This window comes from Cygnus olor, chromosome 17 (assembly GCF_009769625.2).
Source record: "Cygnus olor isolate bCygOlo1 chromosome 17, bCygOlo1.pri.v2, whole genome shotgun sequence".
In the NCBI taxonomy this organism is placed as follows: Eukaryota; Metazoa; Chordata; class Aves; order Anseriformes; family Anatidae; genus Cygnus; species Cygnus olor.
In genome coordinates this window covers 3,165,580-3,182,684 of record NC_049185.1, presented here as the reverse complement: position 1 = coordinate 3,182,684, position 17,105 = coordinate 3,165,580, and the positions used below count along the sequence as shown (strand labels likewise).

The window sequence follows — 17,105 nt, the reverse complement described above, 5'->3', positions numbered from 1 at the left end:
CACACGAAGCCTCCTATAGCCTGAGATCTTCACCTCTCCATCACATCCGTGAGATGCTCAGAGCAAAGGCAGTAGCAAGGAGGGGAGGAGAAATTCGGACCGCTATCTGCTGATGGCGGAGCCGCCAGCCACGAGGGCAGCTTCCAGGAGCACATTGCCGTATTGTGCAGCAGAGGGAGGCCGTCAGAGAACGCTTTGACTTCGTGCCAGGCCTAGGCAGTGTGCTGCTTTGTATTAATTTGTGTAACTTCATGAATAAACTGTGCTTGGCTTGTATATGAATTTTAAATGAATTGTTAACACATTTTTATGAATCGGGGAGGAGGTGCTAGCCGGGGAGGTTGACTGTTGTTTAAAGCAGAGGAAATCAATCATGGTTTTTCACAAAATAAAACTTTATTGAGCTGTAATAAACAGATACTTCTAAAAAACATTTAAAACCACATAAAAAGCAAGTGGAAGGTGCTTGACTGCTTCGGCATGAACTGCAGGTCAGCGAATATCTATTAAGCTGCCTCACTTTTTTCCTGACATGAAGGAGGAAGATGCGTTAATGTGCTACATCGGTGCCTTCGTGGTGGGTGGAAGATAAGTGTATGGCTTGATGCTGGGTGTCCTCAAGACCCCGTGCAGCAGCTGCTGGGTGCCAGTCTGGAGAATTATGGATGCAGGATGCTTCACTGTGCCAGAGGGCTTTATAGTGTGGAAATACGCCCATGGGCTATGCTTTCTGCTCCCATCCGTCCCCTCCCTTCCTTTCCAGAGACTTTTGACTCCTGAGATGGTTGGGAAACACAGCCTCCCACGTCTATTTCTTCATCCTTCTTTTAGCAGTGGCAAAGGGGATTCTGCTTAAGGTTGTTGCTGAGGAACAGGGAAAACAGAAGTGAGAAAGTTCTGCAGGATTTCTGTTTGGTTAGTTGTTTGGGTGGTTGGTGTTAATTATTTTTTTTTCCTATGACGATCCAAGCAGCTATCTCTACAGTGAGTCCCTCTCTCCTGCTATCCATCTGGAAAGTGGGGTCACAGCCACACTAAGGGCAGGTCACTCTGGTGGCTCTTATAGTGGAGTGGCTCCTCTTCCTCTGTCCCATGGCCTCAAGAATGGAAAACTTCAGATGTCAGTATGGGTGCAAGAGGGCCAGAGAAGAAAAACGTGCATCTGCATCTCCAAGGCTTTGGCTGCTGCATGGCAATCAGGCCTCCAGCAGAGGGAGGAGAGCATCTCTTGCAGTAGAAAGAAGGGAACTCCCTGGTTACGTAATAGAGGTGTAAATAATAGAGGATAAAAAGGAGATCCAGCCCATGAGAAACCTCAAATGGAGAAAACTCACATTTCTGCCTGTTCCTGCAAGCTGAGGTCTTCAAATCCAAGCTGGTCCAGCCAGGGGACAAACCAGTTCTGCCGTTACCCCCTCACCAAAATCAAAGTTGTTCCTCTTGGAATGGGAAAATCAGACTGAAATCCAACAGGCTGGATTTGGGGCTTCCATTATGGGGCTTGTGTTACAGCATTATTTGTAAAAAATCCCGCAGAACAAAGGACTGATTCCTGGACTGCTTTCAAGGATTATTTAAACTTTTCCATATTTTGTAGGCCTCGATTTGAAGGTGTGATTTTGGCCATTGCAATGATGGATGTTGCTAAAAATGGTAGCAATCCAGCATCCAGAAAGTATGCTTGTATGTCTCTGGATTACTTCTGGAAAGTATGTCTCTGGATTACTTCTAATCGTGTGCTTCTCACTCGCTGGAGAACACCGGTGCTTGCTGTTAAATTAAGAGGATTGCTCCAAAAGGTAATGCCCTGGGCCCCTGCCCATGCACTCTGGCCACCATGATGGGGGGCTGAGGACAGAGTTAAAATCTTTGAAGCTCATCAACAGAACAAGGAAAACACCAAGTTTCTCCTGCGTGTCTCGTGGCTGCAGTCCCTGCTGTCCCATAAAGGAGCTGGAGAGCTGCCTGGGATGGGATCACTTCATCGCATCTCCGTCCTGCTCATGTTCCTGATGCTTTATTGTGGGTGGGACCAGCAGAGTTCCTTCCTCGCCTCCAGGTATCCCTGCTTCTCCGTAGTGCATCCCAGCATCAAATGATCGTCTTTGTCTCACCTAGTGGTCGCAAAGAGACTGGGAGGTCTTGGAGCTCCTCCTGGACCAGAAAGGTGTATTTAAAAGGAGTGGGGAAACAATCTGAAAAGACTGGGCAAGAGATTTCAAACTCGGGCCAAAGAACGTTGTTGTGTGGGACAGGCACAGCATGGGATCGCGGTTTGCCTGTAGCAGGCAATGAAGAGATGCTCAGCAGAACTCAGCTTATAAAGGTCTTGGGCTCTTCTGGCAGACAATTAAACCCAACCAGAATAAAATCAGTGTTTTCTGATGGGGTTCAAAACAAGGGGTGGATCCAAGACGTGCTCATGCAAGACAAGTCATACCAGCAAAGGTCTGTTGCATATAGGTTGGGATTTACTACCTTTCTACTTGCCCTCCCTGCCTTTTGCACAAAATTGCGCATCACCAGGTAGAAAATATCAACAATAAATTATCAAAGTCTCTGGACCTGAGATGTCAACACACCTGAGGCACAAACATGGGATCATTTAAAGCATTGCAAGACCCGAGGGATAGAGAAAGAGGACTTCCAGCAAGCCCAGTCTGCAAGAGCAAATTGCGAAAACCGTGACAAGAAGAAAAAAAAATGAATAAAGGTGGGGTTTTCATTATGTGGCCTGTGAGCTCATAAGAGGCCACATTTTTCTGCCTCTTCTTTGAAGATATGACTGTTAGAAATGGGCTTTATTTAAAGAAAATGAAAGCTCAAGTAATTACATGGCTCCAGGAGCCAGGGCTCTAAGAAAAACAGTGAGTATTTAGAGAGTTGGCAAGAGCACCCGTGGAAAAGCAGTGAGTCACAGTGTCTTTTTGGACTCCTGGGTGAGGGAGGGAAAGAGACTCAGCTGCTCACATCCCGCTGGCCACATCCCCAAAGTTGTTGGGATGGGATAGCAGAGGCTGAGGTGGTCGGGACCAGGGAGGCTGAGCCAGGGGTACACACAGACCTTGCCATCTCCACCCTGGCACCCAACTGGTTTATTACAGGTTTTGTTGTTGGCCCGCAAGGTGTGAGATCTTTATCCACCTTTACCATTTCCCATCAAGTTTCAAGGATTTTCTCAGTACCCACAGCATGCCTCAGTTTCCCCACCTGCCGGCTGGGAGCACAGCGCAGCAGTTACACAGGAGAGGCCAGAGGGAGGATCAAGACATCAGACACAAGCAGCACAGGGGGGGCAGGAGCACATTATGCCTTGCTGGAAGATTGCAATCAATATTTTAGCAGTCCTCAGGCTGGTTCACTCTTTTTCTTGTACCTAATATCCTTCCAGCCTACTGCCTCCATAGTCCTCCCCGTCTTCTTTGTCTTGCAAACATCCCTGGTCCTGGTGCTTCTTAGATAAATCACTTTTCCAAAGCCAGTCCCTGGCAGTCAAAGAGCCCCCCCAGCCCAACTGCACGCTCATCCCTGGGCCTGGGTCGTGGTTCCTTGCTCAGGTCTGCAGGAAGGACCAGCCCCATGCCAATATCTGCCTCTGCATCCCCCAGCCCCATCCAGTTTGATGCTTTTTTGTGTGTCTGGGTGTAGGGAGCTGCCAGCATCCCCTTCCCGTGGCTGTACCAGGGATTTTCTGCCCCAGCCTGGAGAGGAGGCAGGGAGAAGCTGCTGGGTGATGCTGCACACACAAGGACAGTGAGAGCTGGGCGAGCAGCCAGCCCCCATGAGCCACCAGACCATTACTTACATGGGTGAGATGCTCTGGGTGCCTCCCCAGGCATCCAGCTCCCCGAGACTATGTAATCCATCTCAAGGACATGTGGAGCTGCTGGTTACAGGGATTGCTTCCAGCCAGGCTGCTGCACGGGCCAGCGAGCTCCCCATTGATATCTGCTTGCCCTTACTCCCAGCAGAGGGAGTTTGGGAGATACTTCTGCATTGATCCAACCTCTTGTTTCCATAATGGGGTTTTTGCCAGACAAAGCTCGTGTTTAAAAAACAAACAAAAAACCACACCATTACTTTCAGATGTGTGGAAGCTCCCACTGCTCCAAGGAGCAAGCAGTGGCACCATGGCAAAGAAGTGATCCCACTCCTTGACAGCCCAGCAAGCAGGGTGACAGCTTCACTGATTACCATTGCTGATGCTGGCCGGCAACATCCTGAATTCCTTGGGTCTGTTGCAAGCAATGTCCACGATCCCATGGCTACACCAGTGCAGGATCAGCCCAGAGAGCCCCAATGCCCCCACGATGCTCTCTGCACAATCAGCATGCACATCTGTGCTAGACCTGGTGGTAAAGGAAGACACTGAGGACAGGACCCTCGGTGGGGATGGGGTCTCACAGCCTGGGACATGGCAAAACAGAGCTCTCCGACTCCTCTGGGACCCCAAGAGGACCCAAGGGAGCCCTGGTGACTCCGGTGGGTCCCTGCAGGTGGGAAGGGTCCTCCCATCAGAGCCGCTGGCTGGATCGAGTCAGAGGAACATGCTCTCCAGCCAGAGATTTAATTTGATCCTAGGAAGCCCACCCTCAAAGTCATGCAGTCATTCTTTACCCAGACTAAACTAGTTTCTTTTTCCCCTCATTGCCATTTAATTATCTCCATAGGATGAAGAGATACTATTAGTTTCTGTCTTACAGAGCCCTATGTCTGCTCACACAGCAACTGAGAATGCTAATAACTCCAACTAATTATAGAGCGAGTGATCCCTGTTAAGGAGAACGGCAGATATGCTGGTATTATTTATGTCACCTGCTTTGCTCCACTCGATGCTCGAGCCAGCTCCACTTGCTTTTTTTAGCAAGCACATTTCATTTTTCACTCCCCACTGTCATCCCCTTCCATGTCTCATTCAGAAACTTCTACTGCTGCCTGTCTCTCTGCTACCTGGCGATATAAATCAGCATTAATTATTCTGGTAAAATCCTCTAAATCACTCATTGTCCTCATTATTATTATTTACCTTAGCCTGAAGGCAACACATGCTAATGCAAGGAGCTCTTCTGCTCCCCCAGTAAGGATTTTAATGGGCTTACTGGCTTGGCACCCCAACTGCAACACCTAGAGCAGAGTTTCCTAGTGGGGCTGTGTCTGCTTCATTCTGTCCCCCTTGGTTCGGGTCCATTAGCTCTCTGTGGGGTGATTCACAGCCTGGTCCAGCTGTGTCACTCTTGGATGGGGGCAGGATGAAGCTCTTGGGGGTACATTTCCCTGTGAGCATCAGGGATCGCTCCCCATCACTGCTGCACACTGGACTTGCATGTGGGATTGCCTAAATAAAACCTGCATCCCCATATATATCTGCAGGAAAGGCCACCCAAACAACTATTTTCTGGGATTTTCGGGGCAGTTAACCTTGCAAGTGTTAAGATTTTTTTTCCCCTCTGGGTTATCTCATAAACAGAAGCAGTTAAAGCTGTGTAACTCTGGGCTGCACAGAGGAAGCGGTGCGTGTAAATAAACAAACAGCCCAGCCTCTCTCCTCCTCTGCCTCCCCTCATCAGGAAAGACAAATGTAGGAAGTAAATTCTCACTAAAATAAAGCTGGAAGCCAGCTCGTGCTCCTGGAGAGAACCCAGATCAAGCACATAAGCCAAGGTGGGAGCTGCTGGTTTGGAGAGGGTCCCCGAACTGCAGCTGATGGCATGCAGCCTAAAAAGCCAGCTCCTTCCTCCCCTGCTGCCAGCCGAATGGCATTTCTCTGCCCTAGGACTCTGGGAATTGTATTTTCCAGCCTTCCTCCCCCGTGCCTCAGCAGCACAACCCAGGATCTGACCTCATCCCCCCCACCCCCCCCAGACCAATAACGCACAGGAGCATCGATCCCAAAACTTGCCACTGCAGGTGGAGGTGCCACAGCCGCATCCCCAACCTCCCGCTGTGCCTGCAGTCTGTAACCTTCCACCCTCTCCTCCTGAACACCGTGTCCAACAGCCTATTAGCAGAAGAACAGCCTGTCCCCTGTCAAAACACACAAGGTGCCACGGTCCCCGCGGGAATGCCAGCGGCTGCTGACAGCGCTCTGGAGTGCCTGCTCCCCTCCCTGCCCGCACCGGGGGACAGCAGCCCTGGGGTCTGGGCTGCTCCAGCCAGATAGCAAAATGAGCCTCCTTTTCTACAGCCTGGGATTATTTTCAAGCATCGATGTCTCAAAATGGTACCAGGAATATTTCTGTAGCTTGTTTCAGGGGAAAAAATGCAGGGAGTTGGAAGCGGTAAGCAATGAATCCAGGTGATTTATTTCTAGCAGGCACCTGAAAGTCCCACAACTTGAAAATTGTCCATTTTTTCAATAAAGCACCCTTCCAACTCTCCAGAATAAAGAACTCTTCTGGAGCTTAAACCACTCCTGCAGGGCAATTCCTTTCCCAGGCAGCAAATCCCACCCCAGTGCAGGGATATTTTGGCTAGCACGTTCCCATGCCCACACATAGGTAATCAGTAAGTCAGTGCTCATCTCCAAGATGTTGGGCACACCAGGAGGTGAAAGCTACCTTCCTAGGCCTGGTTTTGGTGGGGCCACAGTGAGACAAGCTCCTATCTTATGCACAGTGACGGTCCCATGTGCTATAGCTCAGAGAGCTTCTCCATCCCTCCAGCCTCTGGACCGGACAGATGCCAGGGCAGCCCCTGCAGTTCATAACTCTTGTCCTAAGGTAGGTCTGATGACTTCTCGTGGCTCCACCTCTCCTTTCCTGGTCCTAAATAGTCACTTACTATGTCCAGACTTACTATATAGTGGGTTAAACCCTGTTAGAGTTGAAACTCCTTCACTGTTTTCCTTCATGTCGGAGCTTTCTTGCCCAGCTTCCCTCTGGGGTGAAGCACACCAGGTTTGATCTCAACCCAAAACTGATTTCTCAACTATTCATAAAGAACCGTACCGTTCCTGTGTGTCCCTCGGCTCCCTCCAGTCATAATTCCTGAAATCCATGGTTCCATTTCAATCAACTTAGATGGAAAAAAAGCTTCAGAAGCATTAGGAGTTCGCTGGGTTTGATGGCTGTAGGCAGCTGGATGGAGGAAAAAGGCTGTATTTCTGCCCTCGCTGGGAGAGGGGCCGCAGCTGGAGCTCAGTGGGGCTGTTAGATGCTGGAAAGGGCACTTGGGAGAGAAATATTCGAAAGGCCCCAACCTCAGGAAATGTTTCAATCAGGGCTCACACCTTATTAGGCATGTGATAATCCAACCGCGAGACACCGAGCCACAGGAAACCGAGCTCCATAAGCCCCACTCCTCGCGGATCAGCCCAGACCTTAAGAAAACACCATGAAAAGCCCTCCATAAACCAGAGGCTTCTGGAGCAGGCTCTTCTGAGTCCTCCTGCCATAACCGAGCAGAACACCGGGACTGCTAGGAAATGCAAGCACTACTATTGAAACAGAGAGAGGCATTAAGAGAAGACAAAGAGGATTTCCATCCAGATCTAGAGAGGATTTTAGGTGCTAGAGTCCAGTTTAATGAGACTGGGGAGCTAAAATCTTTGAGAAACTACCTAATTTAGAATGACTTTGTTTGAAGAACAATTCTTGCCCAGATTTTTTATTCTGATTTTATCCTATTTCTATGAAAGTTGTTACAAGACCAATAAAAAACCTTTAATTCCTACCAGAGTTCCATTTCTCTACCTGGAGAAGATTGTCTTTGCTAACTTGGGAGCTAGAAGCCAGTAGGTAAGTAGGTTTGATCAATTTGAACTTGATTAGGGCTAAATGACTTTTTTGCCACAGTTATATTCTGAAGAAAAATAAAAGGCAATTCAATCATTTCAAACCATTCTATTATACATTTTTAAACACAAATAATTCTGAAAACTCAACAACAGAGAAAACCCAAACATTGTGTTTTATTTTAAAGCAAAGCCTCTAATTACAAACCAGTTTTTAGTTAAAAATGTCTTTCCATTTTCTGTGAAAAATGGTTCTCAAGATCACTTGAATGCAGAATGAAATTCATTTCAAATTGAATAGAAGATTCTTGGCTGGAAAATATTGTTACTTATTTTCTAATTCATCCCAAAACATAGCAGTGCCACCAATTATTTTTCTGTGAACTGAAGGGAAACCAAATCTTTCCTTAGCCCTGCCCTGAAGTGCCAATAAACCTAAAGCCAAGAGCTGAACAGCAAAGGCTAACAAACTTCTGGGGTGGCCGAGAGGGATTTAAGTTCTACTTTTAATACTGCTTGGTCTCCTAGCTGCTATGTGTATATGTAAATATATTGTTTTGGGAGGGAGAGAATGCACAACGGCATTTTCATTTAATATATCACTGATCTGAGAAGGCTTACGAGTCATGAGCTGCGACCTCCTCTGTCACACAACGCTGCAGGCAGGTCCCAGCGTTCACCAGACTGGCAGCCACAGCCAGGAATTCCCTCTGATTTCCTACTCGAGCCACTTGATTCCTCCTGCTTCCTTTATTATTACGTCTAACGATCCCTGACATGCATTTGGCAACCTCCTCAGAGATAATCAGGTTGTAGCGCTTGAGACCAGCTCCGCTCAGATAAAGAAAAAATGAGTGATAAAAGCCAGTGATGTATTTGCAGATCAGAGGCCGGGCAGGGAGAGCACGTTGTGTTTCAGACTTTTGATCAGAAGAGAACGCGCGTTCCTCGTTAGTGCTGTAAGACGGCAGTCACAAGATTTTTCTCTATCAATTGTCAAGCCGGGGTTAGAGCCGGAGCCTGCAGCCCTGTCTGCAAGCCTCAGCTCCTTCCCTGGTGTATTGTACACAGCTCCTATTTTCTACTCTCACAGACATTTCCTAGCACAAACCATGCCAAACACATTACATCCTTGTAGACCTCGACTCTCTTGCAGCTACCCTTCAAATCACAGCCTTCCCAAGGGTTAAACCTGAAAAGTTTTCAATAGAACAGAAAACTTGGAGGGAAAGAGGGGGGCATGATACCACCACAGTGTCTCTGGATCCACAAAGATCTCCACTCCAGCCAAACAATAAGCAAACTCTATTGATTTCATTACACCTCTGCTGCCTGACCCATTAAGCATGGCTCACTGGTAAGGTGCAAGATATTCAAGTCACACTTTGTTACATCCTGAGACATCTCTTGTGCCTGGAGATGCTCAACACCTCCCCAGCTTTTAAAAGTTCTTAGCTTAATAGCAAAGTCACAAAAAACTCCAAGTGAGAGGGATTTGTTCATAACCTATTTTGAGAGTGCTCCATCCCATCTGCGTCTGGACTCAGGCCTGATATTGTCTGTGAATCATTTACCCGACTTTGGCCATCAAAATTTGGCTGTCCCCAGGCCATGGCTGTAGGCAGTGGGAAGAGATCTGAGTAGTCAGTCCTTCTCCCCACCCAAAAGTGGCAGCTGGTTTGAAGGATGACCTCTGGAGGTGCTGATCACTCTCCACTGACTATGGATGGAGTGTGGACAGCATGAACCTGGTCTGTAGATGGGGAGAGCAACTGGGGGAGAATCCCTCTCCCTGGGCATAACATCTTCCCACGTCCCTCACTGAGGGGGCTCCAGAGGTGCTCCCAGATTTTGTCAACCAGAATACATTGGGACACAAAACAGGGTTGCACATAACAGCTTTTCCTTACAGAGTCCCAATTAAGGTCCTTTTTGGGGCGGGACCAATTTGCACTGCCACTTTTCCAGCAATGTTTTCTTCCTGCAAAGAACGGGCGCTCTTTCTATGCCCACATCTTACCCATGTGCTCTAGGATGTCATTGTCTGCTTTTCCAGGACACCAGGCAAGCTTCAGCATTTCTGCAGAGAACGCTGGACCCTCTGCCCCGCGACAGAAGAGCAGGGCAGGGGGTTATCTGCTGCTTCCCTGGGGAGTGCACAGAGAGGCAATAGACTGATTCACATCCTTCCTGGGCTCTGTCTCTGCCCAACACCCTGGTAATGCCCAGATGCCATATAAAAAAGGAAAGGTATGGGGAAAACCTCACCATAGACTAACTCATGGTCATCATTCCTGGTGTCCAGCTTCCTACACCCCCTGGGTGCACAACCACACCCTGCAAAAGGTTGTGCCTGGATTTGGTACAGACTTGTTACGACTGACGTAAGAGAAAAGGCAGCAGATCAACAGGAAGGTACCGAGACAGAAGGGAAGTCCACCAGGCACAGGTCTAGCTTGCATTAAGCCCTGCCTTTGCAAAGGGTTGACATGAAATCTAACGCAACTCTGGTATCCTGGATACTCCAAGGGCAGTAAATCAAGGCCTTCTCAGTGCTGTGATGAAAACTTCACTGGAGAAAACTCCTCCGCATGAAAGCACTTTGGAAACACCCGCCCCAAGTCCGCAGCGGGTCCCAGAGCTTCCAGTGGGAGAAATGGCCTGTCTTTCCCAATTTTCATCCCAAGCCTCTCTGTATGCTTTCCAATACGTGGTGCCTTTTCCTGGAAGATGGCTAGGTCAATGGTTTTCCATATAGCTGATAATTCAGCCTCACGGGTCAACGCACAGATCTTTATCTCAGCAATGAGTTCCCATCAGCCTGGCAGCTGAAGCTCTGACTGCCGTAATGGATGTGGCCTTAGCTGGCGTGTCAGTTCCATCCCGCTTTTCACCCAAAGTGAATTGCAAGCACTAGTTCAAATAAGAATAAAAATAAATAAATAAATAAAAAGAAAGAAAAGTAAGAAGCAAAGTGCATTTATCCCATGAGGATGACTGTGTCCTTTCTGGTGCTGGGTCCCCTAATAGAAGGTGCTGGCTAGCTTCAGGATCTGGCTTTTGGCTGGAAAAAAAAATTGCTGATAATACCTCAATTGCTAAAGACTTCAAAGAAGCAATTACACAAATGAGGACTAGTTGAGAACTGAAGACCGCCTGTAATGCACATTTACCAGCGCATCTCCCGCTTACTGCAGAGGAGTAACAGGGGTATTTTGCTTTTATTCCTCAGGCAGCAGAGAATAAATAACACATTATGGAAACTGCTTATCATGGTTCAGGATCAGATGCTTTGCAGGAACAGATGTTTCCAGGCAAATATCTTATATTTCCTCATTGTCCCCCTTGTTGGAAAGTCTCTCTCTTTCTTCCATTATTTTAGAGCTTCCATTGCTAGTCTCACCCACAACCAAAATAACAACAAAACTTTTGGAGCCTGATGCAAAGGTCTGCTGTGGCTCTGGGTGCAGTTTGCCATGGCTCATCACTTAGCCCTCCTTAAACACCCAAGGAATAAGAGGGAATCCACTGATTTTGCGACACCTGCTGTAATCCGCTCTGGAATGCTCCCAAAGAGACGCAGGAGAAATTCTTAAGATATATTTCCTTCAGACCACAATATATTCCATATGCTCCAGAAGCGGAGGAGCAGGGAAGCGGTACAGTGAGCTACCTCTGGTAAATGTATCATTCCCAGCTGGGGGGACCGGCGGGCAGGGGGAGCTTATCACTGTTTTCTCTGACTTTACAGCTGGAAGAAATTTACAGCCAAACACACACTCCTGTTGGGAAGGAGGGATAAGCCCTCCCCAAACGTGCTTACAAGCCACTGTTGTTATCAGAGGATCAGGGGCTTTGGATCACCTTTCTTGCACCCACCACGGGCTTTTGTGGTGTCCACGCTTTGCGGAAGCAATGGGCAAGCTTCTCCACCAAGGGGCTGGGAAGCTGCCCTTTCAGGAGCATCACTCTCAGCCATCCTCTTGGAAAACACATTGAGGAGATTCAGGTAATCCATCCATGAGCAAACAGCTTTCTGAGAACTGCTGCCAAGGTTTTTTGTCCCCTCCCTCCAAAGCTCTCTCTTTTGGAAGTCCACAACCAAAGAACTTTGCCTGCACACGACAAAACCACTTTCCACCCAGGAGCTCGTAGGTCCCTTAGTCATGCAGAAGGCTGGGTGCATCACTGTGGGTTTCCTCTTCATGTGTGCTAAACACTAAACACGCCTGAGACCCAAATGTCTTCCTAATTTGTGGCTTCCCTGGGATCTTACTGTTGGGCAGGGAGCATTCTGCATCTGTAATTCACCTCCTCCTTTTACAAACTAGCAGCAACCGTCTCAGTTACTGAACTACTGATAGGCATTAAAAATGCAACTTGATAGGTTTTTTCATTACTTACCATTCAGCAGCTTGGCTCAACCTTCAGTTTTTAAAGCCGTTCTTGAGCTCTCAGTCCCATCTCCTCCCATCAAGAGGCTGAACTCAGCTCTGCTCAGGTGATGGGGGTTGAGCACCTGCTTCAGAGTGGCTGGGAACTGGGGGCCTAGGGAGAGCAGAGAGATAATTAAATGTTATCCAAGCAATTAATTACTCATAATTTAATTAGTCTTAATTGATCACTCAATTAATCATCAATTGTTATCTAATTCATGGCAGGAGTGCTTAAAATCTCTGCATTTAATTTCTGCTATTAAATATAGGACTTCACTAAAACCGAAGAAGCAAAAGGAAAAAAAAAAAAGCAAAATATTTCACATGTGCTGTTTTTCCTTCAGAAGAAATTTTTCTGTATTTAATTTTTTCCAGCTATATAAAAATACTTCATTGCTGATGAGTGACTCCAGAATGACAAACCCGGTATATACCTGCACAAAAAACCTGTTCGCCATTAAACAAGGGCTCGCAACCCGGGCCTTGTGAAAGCCAAATACAAAACCAAAGCATGTTCATAATAGGAGGAGAGAAAGTCCATGAGGCAGCAGATGTAAAACTCCAGCTTTCAATAGACTAGCAAATAACCAATGAAAGAATAATGACTTGAAAGACGCCGGGCCAAGCTCTGTGCTGGCGCAGCTCCATCAAAGCTGGTGGAGATAGGCCAGCAGCGGATGTTTCCCACTTCGTCAGTTGAATGTGAAGAGTTTATTTTCCAAGCCACTCTCCTCTTACTTTAATTCCCTGTCGTTGATCGATGGGTGTCCCAAAGATGCTGAGTGGAGAAAGCTGTCTCTTACAGAACTGGTACTTCGCTGAATGAAAACAAAAGGTCTCCAGTCTGGAAATGGCAAGGAGATTTCTTCAAGCAGCTGCCAAAAAAAAAAACCAGATAAAAGAAAAATTATAAGCTAGAGGCTGCGCTTTCTGAGGATGCTGCCAACTTTTTAAAAGGATAATCCCAGTAGATATGGCATTATGCGACAAAAGTCCTGTTGTGGAAATACTGCCAATTTTTTAAATGTCGGCATTTAATCTCTTGGCAGTAATGTGAGTCCAACTGCGCTTTTATTTTTATTTTTTTACAGTCACTAATAACATATTTGCATACTTTGCAGCAGCAACATATGGTCTGAGGAAGGTTAATTTGCTCTGCAATTAATAGTCAGTGGTATATGAAGCCACGCACGGCTAGTAGGGACCAGACCGACAGAAAGCTGCTGATGTTGGAGCACGGAGAGGAGGGGAACCTTTGCCAAGCACCTGACTCTGCTGCAACCTGATTTTCCCTTCAGAGCAGCTGATAAAGGCAACAACAGGTTAAATGCCCCCCTTTTTTTTTTTTTTTTTTTTTTTTTTTTTTGAGGCAAGACTACTGGATTTTAACAGCCAAAACATTGTGCTATTTTCAAAAGATATTTGACTCCTCCTAGCTGAACCAGCTCCGGGGCACTCAGGCAAATAACTCACCCTTAGTTATGAGTGGCTTTAAGGAGCTGAGACCCTAACTTAGGGCAGGGCTTCCCCAGGCAGCAGAGCACAAAGTCACCAAGGGGAGTGGGGATGCGCTGGTGAGAGGTGAGATGCAATGAGAGGCTGTGGGATGGAGCCCAGGTGGAGAGCTTGGAGTGACCCTGAAAACAGCGATGGGGCACTCAGGTCTAAGAACTTTCTGTTATAGGTGAAACGTTCAAAGTTTGGTAATACATAGGGATACAGCACTATTGCAAGGCTATAACGACAGGGAGTGACTCAATACAGACAGACACCTTTTATCTGTAATATATTCCTCCAGGAAATGATAGCACGCCTAATTGCAGCTGGTTCACAGCATCCCAGCACTGCTGCACCCTTCCACCCACCGCCTGCCCAGGACAAACCCGGGCATTCATTACTGAGCCCCAACCCTCCCATCCGAACAGGAGATGTTCACCTGTCACGTTATTTTGCTCCAAGGCCTTTTTACAAGCGGGCAGGGCTGGCTGCAGAGAGCTGGGCTTTGAAAATGGGGGGGCTCCCATGGAGGGGAAGGAGGGGATGGATCCCTGCCCCTGTGTGCATCCCACGGGGCTTTCGCCTGGCAGCAAAGCAGCAGGAGTTGAGGAGCAAGCGAGTGGAAGGTCACCAGGGTTTGAAGACAGAGGCTCTGCAGTGGGAGAGGGATGTCACTGGCCTGCCTGGCTATGGGATTTCCTGGGTATTTTATAATGATGTGTTTGCCCAGCGTTGTCCGGCTTTAATGAAGCAGCTCATGCCTGGTTCACTAATTGCGTTGGGGAGGTGTGGGGCTGTCTCTGGCTCCTGTCTCTTGCTCTGGGGATGGGTATTTTCCATCTTGACATAAGTGAAATGAGATGGGTGAGACTGCTTATGGTGCACAGCCACTCCCTGAGCCCAGGTGGTTGTGCAGAAGCACAGCAAGCAGTCCCCAGCAGACCATGAATGTCCCTAATGTCAAAACACCCAATTCACCTGATGTAACTGAAATTGCTCGTCTTCAGTCTATCAGGAGAAAGGCTCCTTCAGAGACAGGCTGACCCTGGGAAAGAACCCTTGTCCCCTTCATGAACCACCTCGTGACACCAGACATTTGTGCTTTTCCTCAAGGCCCAGCTTCTGGAGTCACGTAATTACAGGGTAACTCAGCCTTAATTAGAAAACCAGAGCAAAGTTCTTCTGGATGGGACAGGAGCTCACGGCCACCGAGGGGAGCGATAGGATGCAAACCCAGAGACAAACCTCACTAGGGATTTCCACCATCCACATCTGCTGGGAGGGAACCAAGGCAGAATAATTCCCCCAAATGCAGGTTTCATCACTTAAAAGGACCCCCTGAGTGGCAACTAATCCAGGCCACGCTATGTAGCGTGGAAAGGGTCAGCAGAGATGGGCACCATCTGCCTGACCTCGCAGAGGGACGCAGGGAGGGGACGAGCACCCAAGGGAGCATGTCCACGTGCACAGCTGCTGACGGGAGTAGCTGCCCCACTACCGTGCGTCTCCAAAGTGAAATGGATTAGCAGCTCACTTTCAATCAGGCTGAATTATGAGTGCAGCGATTTGCTGGACATGTTACATGAACCAGAAGATGTGTTATCTGATGAAAATTGCTTAATTTAATAACCTGGCCTGACAAGCAGTGAACTGTACATCTCCTGGAGAATTTGCCAGCACAGATGATTTTACTTAGCTTGAGGGATTAAGCAATCATGCCCCCTTTCTTCTCCCCAAAATTCAGGGCCAAAAGCAGCCCAGAGAAATGCTCAGGAGCTCATGGTGCCAGGGTTATCACCACCAAGAGGAAAAAAAAATATGGTTTGGTTTTTTTTTCCCCATCAGAAAATGTTACAGTATTACATGTCCCTTGTCACTGTCACCCCAAAAGTCACTTGCTGGGAAGGCGAAGTGGCAGTGCCAGGAAGCACAGCAGATCCAGCTCTCTGAGCTGCCTGGAGGACACAGCACATGTCCCCTGCTCTCTGAAGACCAGGCTCCACAGACATGGGACCAAGATCCCCGTCACATTGCTCTGATAGATGGAAGCCCACCTGGGAGCTGTCTATGGGGTGGACCAGAGCTGAATCGGGCAGTTCAGGCTCACTCTCAGCCTCTTTGGGCTTTTCTCTTCCAGCAAGCACTTATTAGTCATTCTTGGCACAGAAACAAACAGGCAATGGTTGAGGTTGGTCCTCAAAGCAGGCATAAGCTCTCCTTACCTTTCAGTAAGGATCTGGCCAGCAATTAATTTCCCAGCGGAGTTCTGCAGCAGAGCCAGGCTTTCCTACTTGGTCTGTGAGTAGCAAGCCCAAGGCTTGTGCTTGTTTTCACAAGGAAGCTCCTTCAGGCTGCGCCGTAGCTGGGGAATCAGTGGGTAGGTTTGAAAGAACTGCAGAATTGCTCAAAAGCCTGCAAATTCACAGAGAAACAAAAGTCACGGGAAAAGCATCCATTACCCTGACCTTTCCCCTTAAACACAAGAGACCACAGCAGCCTGCAAAGATGGATAAACCTTTCCTACTAGCTGCTCCGGGGAAAAGAAAACAGATGGACAGCTCTGTATAAACCAGACCCTGCCAAAGCACATGCCATCGGGCAGCTGAGAGCTGAAGAATCCTGAACGAGCCTCTCTTGAAGATCTTGCCATAAACGAGTTGCACGCATCCCCTGCACTTTGGTATGAGGCTCCCATTTCCGTAGACATAATACACAAAATGTAATTATGCAGACTTTATCCACGCTGGCAATCTCATCCAAATGCAAGGCTTTTATGATAATTGAAGACTTATGATTTATGGCTATATTTTTAAACTGCACATAATTAAGTGGTAGAATTCATTGTCATGCAGCATCGTGGAAGCCAAAAGCGCAAATGGGTTCAAACAGCAATTAAAGAAATTGAAAGATCCATCAAGGATGATTACATACAAGGATGCAGATATGACTCGGAGCTCAGGAAGTCCTTCGGCTGCAAGTTGCCATGAGTTGGAAGGGCCATGGGAAGTCTCACATGGGGCTTGCTATGAGCTTATATTTTGCCCCAAAAATTTGCTACTGGCACCATCAGAGACAGGATATTGGGCCAGATGCATCTCTGATCTGAGCCAGCATGTCTATCCCGATGTCTACACAGCGAGACCTCTAACAGACCTACTCTGTCCAAAAGGCACAAGGCCAGCACAAGCCTCGATTGTGGTTTAGGCCTGCGAGACACAGACCTGACTTAAAAGCTGTGTCTTCTCCATCTAGAAGACGGAGCCAGAAACTCAGGTCAGGAGATTGGCACATCTTCCAAGCTTCAGTCCCAGGAAGGCCTTCAGAAGGGGAGCTTTCGTTAAGGGAATTTTTCATTGACTGGGGAAAAAAAAAAAAAAAAAAAAACTTGAAAAACAAATGTTGCAACCTTCGCTACAGTTTTCTGATTGCCTAAATTGGCA

General features: G+C 47.7%; 1 long non-coding RNA gene across 1 annotated transcript; it reads right to left on the bottom strand.

Annotated features, from left to right (window-relative positions):
• Positions 1 to 7,601: 7,601 nt before the first annotated feature.
• LOC121079797 lies at positions 7,602 to 13,042 on the bottom strand. Its single transcript, XR_005825177.1, has 3 exons — positions 12,907 to 13,042; positions 12,137 to 12,280; positions 7,602 to 10,645 (listed from the first exon to the last, which is right to left on the bottom strand). It is a non-coding gene; the product is annotated as an uncharacterized LOC121079797 (long non-coding RNA).
• Between the last annotated feature and the right edge of the window lie 4,063 nt (positions 13,043 to 17,105).